At 45.6% G+C, this 10630-nt stretch overlaps 1 long non-coding RNA gene across 4 annotated transcripts in view; it reads left to right on the plus strand.

Annotated features, from left to right (window-relative positions):
• Nucleotides 1-1560: 1560 nt before the first annotated feature.
• LOC122778191 overlaps nucleotides 1561-10630 on the plus strand; it is an 11216-nt gene continuing 2146 nt past the window's right edge. For 2 of the 4 annotated variants that reach the window (XR_006361405.1, XR_006361406.1), the window contains exons 1-2: nucleotides 2453-2882; nucleotides 2976-3095. This is a non-coding gene — a long non-coding RNA (uncharacterized LOC122778191). Of the gene's footprint in view, nucleotides 1662-2452; nucleotides 2883-2975; nucleotides 3096-10630 lie in introns of those variants that run through there. The other 2 variants (XR_006361407.1, XR_006361408.1) reach the window with 2 other exon arrangements.

Genomic DNA, 10630 nt, shown 5'->3' on the forward strand with positions numbered 1-10630 from the left:
ACACTAAAGAAATAAAATGCACTTCATAAAAGTGACACTAAAAACTCAAAGTACTCTTCAAATACAGTTTCTCCAAACGTGTGTGTTATTTTAGGTAGTTATTATCGCGATAATCCATGTCCAAGAGTCCATTTTTTATTCGTTATTTGACAATATAAACGCACTGACCTCCTAGAGCTTTTATTTTGGTACTTCCGGTTACCGGCATTTTGAATTTGCGTAGTAGTTAGTTTCGCCCGAAACATACTGCGGTCAGGTGAGCCGTCATTCGTTTTTAAGTGCGCCTCTGTAGACGAACTTACGGTCGACTGAGAGTGTCAGCGCTCGTTTGATACCGAGCGAGATCGGTTTTCAAAATAAGACGTCACTAATACAAGTGCAATCAATCGTGCTGATTTTAAGACTGGGTCACATTGTCCTGAAGCTTTTCAATGAAATATGTTCCCTACTTTATTTAGATTTTTACTGTACAATAAAATCACTTTGGCCCATAAGTTCTGACAAAGGTTGGCACAGTTGACCTCAGGGACATGCTGACTCCTCCCTCACTCATTATCAACCAGGGGCAACGGTTGCTCACTGGTAGAGCAAGTCATCTTTCAACTTGATAGTTGTGGGTTAGATTCCCTGCTCCGCTGGTCTACATGCCGATGTGTCCTTGACACTTAACCCCACGTTGCTCCTGACGGCTGACGTGTGAGTGGGTATGAAAGATGAGTGACAGAAATTGTGCTGCACATAGATGTGCTGTATGTACTGTAAGTGTGAGTGAATGGGTGAATGGCAAGTCACATGCTCCTGAGGTCAACCGTATCAACCATTGTCAGAACTTATGGGCCAATGTGTTGTTATTGTACAGTAACAATCTAAATGAATTGGGGAAAATATTTAGTTCAATCATTTCTGGACAATGTGACCCAATGTCTTAAAATGAGCATGATTGATTGCCCTTGTATTAGTAACGTCTTATTTTGAAAACTGGAAGTGATCTCGCTCGGTATCATACGAGTGCTGATTCTCAGTCGACTCCCAGCATTCACCGTAAGTTCGACTGCACGGGCGCACTTAAAAACCAATGACGGCTCACTTGACCGCAGTCGAAACATTTAGATTTAACATTTACATTTAGATTTAACTTTTACATTTAGATTTAACATACGGTCGCTGACTAAATACGGCGACCACTTCACATCAGACTGCGGGTCTGATGTGAAGTGGTGCGAACACACGCACACATGTTTGCTGACTTTATCCGGCACATTAGCTTCATATATAAAATCCTCTGAGGCTGGAAGTTTGTGTAAAACATCGTGTGTTTTATCGCCTATACTTACACTAAGGGGGACCACGAAAACATGACTGAGTATTGTTTTTCCACACTTTGGGGACTGGTAGGGCCTCCAGAGTCCCAAATATCAGTATTAAAATGAACGCTGCGTCACAGCTGTTGAAGTGCAGAGCAGCCTCCACCTTACACTCCACAACAGACAGTCAGTTAAAGTTTGTTTGTTCTGGACAGACGTCAGTTTGAGCAGTGAACAACATCACAGTACTGACCCATTCACTCGTCGTCAGTTCGGGACCGAGACCACAGTCGACCCAGAGAACTGCACCAGGACTCAAACCGCCATCAGCCCGAAGCATCGCACCACCTTCCTCAAGTAACTGTTGTGTTTGTTAGGGACAGTGCAAATATTTATGAATGATGATGATGATGATGATGATGATACTCTCTGAAAATAATGCCACAGTTTTCATGTGTTCATAAATGTGACAGTAGAGTGTTCATTCCTGAACTCTTTGATCTTCCATGTGTCGTGGGTTTTGTAGCAGATGTTTTTGACTGACACGTTCAGGCCAGGTTCATACTGTGTGTGTGTGTGTGTGTGTGTGAGTGTGTGTGTGTGTCCAGGTATTACTAATGTTGTGGGGACCTAAACCTGTTTACACAGTCACATTATGGGGACTTGTCCTCCTTGTGGGGACAAAAGCAAGTCCCCATAACGTAAATTACTACATTTTATGGGGAAGATATGTTTTAAGGTTAGGTTAGGGTTAGGGTTAGGATTAGGATTAGGCCAGTAGTAATTGTGGTTAAGGTTAGAGGTCCAAGAAATTAATGTAAGTCAATGCAATGTCCCCACAAGTCATGAATGTCGAACGGTGTGTGTGTGTGTGTGTGTGTGTGTGTGTGTGTGTGTGTGTGTGTGTGTGTGTGTGTGTGTGTGTGTGTGTGTGTGTGTGTGTGTGTGTGTGTGTGTGTGTGTGTGTGAGAGAGAGAGTGTGTGTGTGCTTCTATGTTCAGCTGAAACAGACACAGATCAGATCTGTTGAAGTGGCACATCCAGTGAGCTGGACCTGAGGGCTCGCCTCGGGCACGGCACGGTTTAGGTTATTAATAGATATGTTGTTGTTGTTGTTATTATTAATAATAAAAACTGAAAGTCTGCAGGTTGTTGATCTGCAACTAATGATTGTTTTCTCAGTTACTCGATTAGTTTAGTCGCTGAGAAACTATTGATGATAATTGATTGAATAATGATGTTACAGTAAATGTCTTGTGTTGTCCACAAACCATCTTTGTTATGTAATCCAGAACATATTTAAGTTTAGGAAGCTGAAAAACTAGAGAACTTGTTGTAATGATTAACAAAATTGGAAATCAAAATAGCTGGCGATTCATTTAGCAATTGACTGATAATAGTTGCAGCCCTAGTGTGTTGAATAATTATTTGGTGTTTGTATTTGCAATGAAACATCACATTATTTTATTCACACGACTACGTTGTCTCTCCCTCTTTAAACACAATCAGCTGCTAACCCAAAGAAGCACCTCTTAACCAGAGGTGAAGCTGTGCCAAGTGCAAAGAGGAAGAAACTGGGTAAATATCAACTGCTGCAAAGGAACAGCTCAACTCTTTCTTTTGTTATTGTTAGTATTTGCACAAAAGTGATCTAACAACACGTCCTTTCAGATGCTCCTGTACCATCCAGTGGTGCTGCCACATCTGCCTATGATGCTGTAAACAGAGCCAGGAACCTCAAACAGCCTGTGCAGTCACAGAGAACTGTGCCAGCAAGAACCCAAAGTGACGGTAGACTGAAACTACACACCACACTCTTCTGTTATTTAGGACAAATGAGGCAGAATGTAGTCTGTTCTCAGTAAGTCCAGCATTTACATTGATGCGAGACTGAGTGACCCGACTGTGGTGCAAACTGTTTTGATATGAGTGGTATCGTCTGATTCTGCAGATGTAAAATCAGAAGAAGAAGAAGCATCTGCTCGTTATCCATCTCACCTCTCTGGGACTTCTGTGTCTGTATGTTATGGTTTTTGGGAATTAAACTACAGCAGTGTCAAAAGCGAAATGTGTCGACACAAATACGACACCACTTTGGTTGGCTCACACTTCCTCTAGCAACTCCTATTTGCAATAATCACTTGTTCATTCCAGCAAAGATTGACTCACGATTTTCTGTCTTAGAAAACAAGGGGCTACGTAGTCTGGGAGACTTGTACATTGACGGTATATTTGCGAGCATCAACCAATTACTTTCTATCTTTAATTTACATAAATCAGACTTTTTCCGGTACTTCCAGTTGCGGGACTTTGTAAAAACGCATGCTTCATCATTCCCACAGACACCTGCACCCAGTGGGATGGACCTGGCTCTCAAAGCTAAAACCCTGTCAAAGGGCCATATCTCCTATTTTTATAATTTATTGTCCTTTGCCAATGAATCTATTTTACATAAGATCAATTCAATGTTATTTGTATAGCACCAAATCCTAACATACATGATCTCAGGTCTGTACATAGACAACATCAAAGAGAGCAGAGAAACACAACAGTTCACACAATGAGCAAACACTAGGCATCAGTGGAGAGAAAAAACTCCCTCTTAACAGAAGAAGAAATCTCTGACAGAACCAGACTCAGAGATGTGCGGTCATCTGCCTCGACCGGTTGGGGTGAAAGGAAAAATGGGGGACAGTGGAGAGGTGGGGGACAGAAAGGGGGGAGAGAAAGGACAAGAGGGAGATGAGGTAGAGACAGAAGAGAGAGAGAGACCAGCAGCAGATACACAACAACTGTATCAGGTTACAAGTTTATACAGTTACTGATATCGACTTTTTAATTACAAAATAATAATAATGGTGACGATGAGCGTAGCCTCGGAAACTGGATCTGGATCCTGCAACCTGCATGATGAGAATACAGAGAGAGAGAGAGGGAAGGAAGGAAAGACACAAACTAGGGAGAGAAAGAGACAATGTTAATGACATATAAAAAGTCATAATCAAATGCTGAGTGTGAGAGAGTGAATGTGCGTGTACCACAGGAAAATCCCCCAGCAGTTTAGTTATATAGCAGCATAACTAAGAGATGGTCCAGGTTTACCTGAACCAGCTCTAACTATAAGCTTTATCAAAAAGGTGAGCTGGCAGTCAGAACTCGAAATTGATTTCTCTGAGATCTTCTGGGAGAGGGCTATGAGGATTGTTAACTCGTCATCCAGTTGCGCTAGATTGTCGTTAATACAATTTAAAGTCTTCCACAGGTTACACTATAGTAAGGAAAAACTATCAAGGCTCTATCCAGATAAATTCGATGAGAACTGTAATAGATGCTCGCAGATCTCATGCAATCTTACTCACATGTTCTGGGCTTGTCCCAAGCTGTCTGAATTCTGGCATTCATTTTTAAAACCATTTCAGATATATTAAAAGTAACTCTAGTTCCAACCCCGCATGTCGCTATTTTCGGTACACCCCCAGACGGATTCCGTACTACAGCTATTCAAAATAATGTTATTGCCTTTTCTTCCCTTATTGCTCGTAAAATAATTCTTTTATTATGGAAGTCTCCTCAACCACCTTCAATCAAAGTTTGGTTACATGATATTTTGGGGCTTCTGAAACTGGAGAAGATCAAGTTCTCACTTAGAGGGTCAGCTAAGGTTTCTCTGTAATGTCCCACTGTCTGAGTGTATATGTACTCTTTCCTCTGTTCTGGTCCACCTGCGGCGGGTTCCCCCATGATTTGTTCACCACTCACTCCAATATAACAAACTTGTTTTGTTAATTGAGTAGGCAGCCGTTGATACTTTGCACATTTAATTTTCAGCACTAGCATCTTACATTCTTATTTTATTCTCGAATTGCTATTGTTTTATTTGATATGTATGTAAATGTTTGTATGTGTATATGTCTTGTTCGTTCTTCTTTTTTTTTTTCATGATATACTTTAAGCGTTTATGAAGACCTTGGGTGGGGGAGGGGGGGTTGTTTGTTTATGTTTAAGTTTTAAAAAAGAAAAACATGTTGTATTCATTTATGCACTTTATGCACATGACTTGCACTTGATAAATAAATATTATTAAAAAAAGTGAAATGTGTCACATTTATGTGGATTAGACATGTGATGCACCAAACCAGGAAGTGGCGATCGGATCACCAAACCAGAGAGTCGTGATCGGATCATCGGATCACCAGGAAGTAGCGATCACTACTCCGGATCACCAAATCAGGAAGTTCGCGATCCGGATCACCAAACCGGGGAAGTGATGTGATCATCACCAAATCACCAGGAAGTCGGATCACCAAATCAGGGGAAGTAGCGTCGGATCACCAAATCAGGGAAATTAAGCGATCGCAAATCGGTCGCGATCACCAAATCAAGGAAATTAGCGATGGATCGCAAATCAAGCTTGTTGTGGTCACCAAATCAGGGTGGCGATCTGATCAAACCAGGCGTGATGGTTCTTGATCGTGATCGGATCACCAAACCAGGCCAGATCCGGATCACCACCAGGGCTATCGGATAACCAAACCAGTAGGTAAGCTATCGGATCCTGCAAACCAGAAGTTGCGATTCGCAAAGCGATTGGATCGGATCACGAACAGGAAGTGGCGTCGGATCTCACCAAACCAGGCAGTGCATGAATCGGATCACCAAACCAGGCGATTGCGATCGGATCACAAACCAGGCGGTCCATGATCGGATGGGGTCGCGATCGCACTTACCTACCGGGAAGTCGCGTCCGGATCTCCAAATCAGGGAAGTGGGGATCGGATCACCAAATCAGGAGATTCTTGTCGGATCCTGGAAACCAGGAACTGTATCCGGATCACCAAATCAGGAAGTGGAGATTGGATCACCAAATCAGGGAAGTGGAGATCGGATCACCAAACCAGGAAGTCGCGATCGGTCACATAACCAGGAATTAAGCCAAATCAGGTCACCAAACCAGGCGATTGTGAATAGATCGCAATAGATCACCAAACACGGGTCATCAGATCCGGTACCAGTAGATTGCGGATCACCGTCAGGAAGTTGCGATCAGATCGCAAGCCAGGAGTTGCGATAGGATCACCAAACCACCAGGAAGTTGCGTCCGGTCACATAACCAGAGTCGCAATCAGGTCACCAAACCAGGCAGGTGCAGATCAGATCACCAAACCAGACGGTCGCGATCAGATCACCAAACCAGACAGTGATCAGATCCTGCGAGTAGGTCTCGATCAGATCGCAAGCCAGACGGTCACCTTGCGATCAGATCGCAGAACCGGTAGATTACGTCGGATCCTCAAACCAGTAGGTGGCGATCGGATCACCAAACCGGCCAGGAAGTGTGATCGGATCACCAAACCACCAGGACACTATCGGATCACCCAAACCCGTAGGTGCTATCGGATCTCCAAATCAGGAAGTAGGGGATGGGATCCGCAAATCAGGGAAGTTGATGGGATCCGCAAACCAGGAAGTGGCGGTCGGATCACCAAATCAGGGAATTGGAGATCGGATCACCAAATCAGGTGGAGTGGAGATGGAGGATCACCAAATCAGGAAGTGGAGATCGGATCGAAATATCGGGTCACATAACCGAAGTGCAATCAGGTCCTGCCAGCCAGGCGATTGTGATCAGAATCACCAAACCCAGGCGATTAGCGATCAGATCCCTGCAGACGATGATAGCCAGATCGCAAACCCCGGTGGGTGCAGCGATCAGATCACCGACAGTGGCGATCAGATCACCAAACCGATCACGCAAACCGGATCAGAATCAGAAGTTGCGATCAGATCACCAAACCAGAGAATTCGATGGATCCGCAAACCACCAGGGATTAAACTTGTCCGGTCACATAACCGGAGTTAAATCAGGTCACCAAACCAGGCGGTGGCGATCAGATCGCAAGCCGATCAGATCACGGTGTGATCAGATAACTTTCAAACCAGACGATGATCAGATCGCAAACCAGTAGGTCTCGATCAGATCACCAAACCAGACAGTGATCAGATCGCACCCAAACCAGTAGGTGTGATCGGATCGGTAGGTTATCACCAAACCACCAGGAGTCGCTGATGGATCACCAAACCAGGATTGGCGTCGGAAATAGGTATTGCGGATCTCCCGTCAGGGAAGTCCAAATCAGGAAGTTAGATGGATCAAACCAGGAAGTGGCGATCAGATCCGCAGAAGCCAGGAAGTGGCTCGGATCACCAAATCAGCGATCACCAAATCCGGATCACCAAGCGGCTCACACCAAACCGAAGGTCGCGTCGGTCACATAACCAGAAAGTGTAATCAGACCAAACCAGAGAGTCCTTGTCCGGATCACGCAAACCGATGGCGTCGGATCGCAAATCAAGGGAATTGGAGATCGGATCACCAAATCAAGAATGGAGAATCGGATCACCAAATCAAGGAAGTGGAGATGGATCACCAAATCAGGGAAGTGGAGATCGGCTCACCAAACCAGGAAGTCGCGATCGGTCACATAACCAGGAATGTAATCAGGTCACCAAACAAGTAGCGATGGAAACCAGGAAGTGGCGGTGGATCACCAAATGGGATCAGATCACCAAATCAGGAAGTTGGAGATAAGATGCTATCGGATCGCAAATCAGGAAGTGGAGATGGATCACCAAATCAGAGGAGTCGGATCTCCAAATCAGGGAAGTGAGGTCCGGATCTCTAAATCAAGAAGTGGCGATCGGATCACCAAACCAGGCGATCGTGATCAGATCACCAAACCAGTAGATGCGTGATCGGATCACCAAACCAGGAAGTCGCGATCGGTCACATAACCAGAGAATGCGTGATCGGATCACAAACCAGGAAGTGGCGATGGATCACCAAACCAGGAAGTAGCGGTCATAACCGAAATTACGCAATCAGGTCACCAAACCAGAGAGTGGCGATGGATCACCAAACCAGGAAGTGGCGTCGGGTCACCAAACCAGGGAGGTACGCGCGGGTCACCAAACCAGAGAGTGCGATGTCGGATCACCAAACCAGGAAGTCCCGAAGTGGATCAGGAGGATCGCAAATCCAGGGAAGTGGTCGGATCAAGGAGGTGGAACCAGGAAGTCGGCGATCACACATAACCAAAGGGTATATCGATTCTCAAATCCGAGATGTGTCGGATCAACAAACCGGTAGTGGTGGATGCTGGGGAGACAGATCCTCAGAAATTGCGTTGGGATCACACCAAACCAGTAGGTAAGCTATGGGGATCACTCAAGTTGCGTCGGATCGCAAATCAGGAAGTTGCGATCCGGATCTCCAAATCAGGGGTGTGGGATCTCTAAATCCCTTCGAAGGTTGCATTAGGGATGCTGCGGTAGATCAGATCTCAAACCATGTGGCGATGGACGGTTTCCATGGGAGTAGCGATCGGGATCACCAAACCTAAGTGGCGTCGGATCACTAGGTTGTTGCGATCTGGGGGCTCCCAAACTCAGAAGAGTGTTGGTCACCCACGGGGCTGGGGAGACTCGGGGTTGTTGGGGCTGGGGGAACTCCTCATGTTGGGTTCGTTGGGGCTGGGGAAGTGGCTTTGAGTGGTGGGGCTGGGGGCACATGGGTTGTTGGGGCTGGGGAGACTCCTCATGTTGGTTTATAGGGGCTGGGGAGACTCACTCATGTTAGTTGTTATTTGGGGCTGAGGGGGTTGTTGGGGCTGGGGAGACTCCTCATGTTGGTTTATGGGGCTGGGGGCGCTCCTCATGGGGCTGGGGAGACTCCTAATGTTGGGTTGTTGGGGCTGGGGAGACTCCTCATTGTTGGTTTTTATGGGGCTGGGGGAGTTGGGGCTGGGGAGACTCACTCTCCTCATTCTTGTTGGGGCTGGGGGAGACTCACCTTGTTATTAGGGGCTGGGGGAGACTCCTCAGGTCGGGGAGACATGTTGGGTTTTCACTCATGTTGGTTGGGGGAGACTCATGTTGGGCTCTGGGGAGACTCCTCCCTCATGTTGCGGTTTTATGGGCTCTCATGTTGGTTTTATGGGGCTGGGGGAGACTCCTCATGTTGGGGTAAGGATGATGACGTTAAAGCCTCTCTCTGGGTGTGTTGTCTTTCATGGTCAGTCCTTATTTCAGGCAGTAGCCATTCTTTCCAGGTCTTCTCTGTTGTTTTGGATTGCCTCGCCTGATGTCCTTGGCAGAGGCTGCTGGTGACTGACGTACAAAATAAAAAATGTTAGAGCTTAACAGCTGTACTCCTGACTTGTTATGGCAAAATCCATCCATACATCTCTTTGAGCCACCTGTTGAGCATCACAAGACTGCTGAATCTCTCGTCTCCACTAATAAACACCTCAGTATTCAGAGATCGAACTTTGTTTGTACCTCTGATTGTGGCTGCTGTGTGTATGACAACAGAATTCACTGTTGGATGCTCAGCAGTGATTTCCAGACTTTTCTCTGAGATGTCTACTGAGTACTTTGGTGCTTTTGCTCATTCACAACTCACACCCACTATCAGCGTTTGAGGCCCAGTGGTTTGCTCTATCTGCAGCCTTGTAGTACATGATTTAGCCTCATCCCTTTCACTGGTGCTGGAAGATGACCTTTGTTTTGGGGAGTCAGTGTCTTGAAAAAGTGGAGCAAATCTGTTCTGTAGTAGAATCCCTGTGTCTTGGGTCGGTTTGCTCTTACTTTTTGTTGTAGCCACAGTCCATGGCTGTTTTCTCTTCGGTGTTGGGGGTTGAAGAGACCCTCTTGTGCAGTGGCAGTGCAGGCCACTCAGTCTCATCACGAGTCTCCGGGTGCTGGGTTCTGCCTGTTAACCGTCTTCCCATATCTAAGGGAAGCGATTTATCTTCACGTCATTTATGCTTTGGCTTTGCACAAAGAGAGTTCCAGGGAGGACTGCTGGTTGATTTACTGCCTTTAACATCAGCTTCCTGCTTCTTAGTGGTGCTAATTAGCGGTGTGTTAGCCTGCTCTTGTCCACTGATTTAGGTCATTGGTAGAGTGGTTTAATTTCCATATTGACCATTTACCTCCACGTTGACTTCCAGTTGCTGCTTTTTCATCTCCAGTATTGCTATCTTCTGGAGAAGTTTGTGGTAGTCATCTGTGGAAAAGGGAGGCATCCTGCTGCTAATTAGCTTAGCTTAGCTGAGCTCCTCAATCCCAGTCACTATAGTGCAGGCTTGTGTTGCTGATAGGCCACACTCACCAAGTAAAAGAGTTTAAATAATAGATGAAGCTCCCAGTGATATAGAAGTATCCATGACCTGCTTTCAATATGTTTTGTAGCAAAAGGACAGGATTGCAATGGAGAAAAAAGAAAGTAAAGCGAAGAGCGAAGCAGTGCACTCTCTTCAAGAGAG

The sequence above is a fragment of the Solea senegalensis genome, linkage group LG12, assembly GCF_019176455.1.
Source record: "Solea senegalensis isolate Sse05_10M linkage group LG12, IFAPA_SoseM_1, whole genome shotgun sequence".
In the NCBI taxonomy this organism is placed as follows: domain Eukaryota; kingdom Metazoa; phylum Chordata; class Actinopteri; order Pleuronectiformes; family Soleidae; genus Solea; species Solea senegalensis.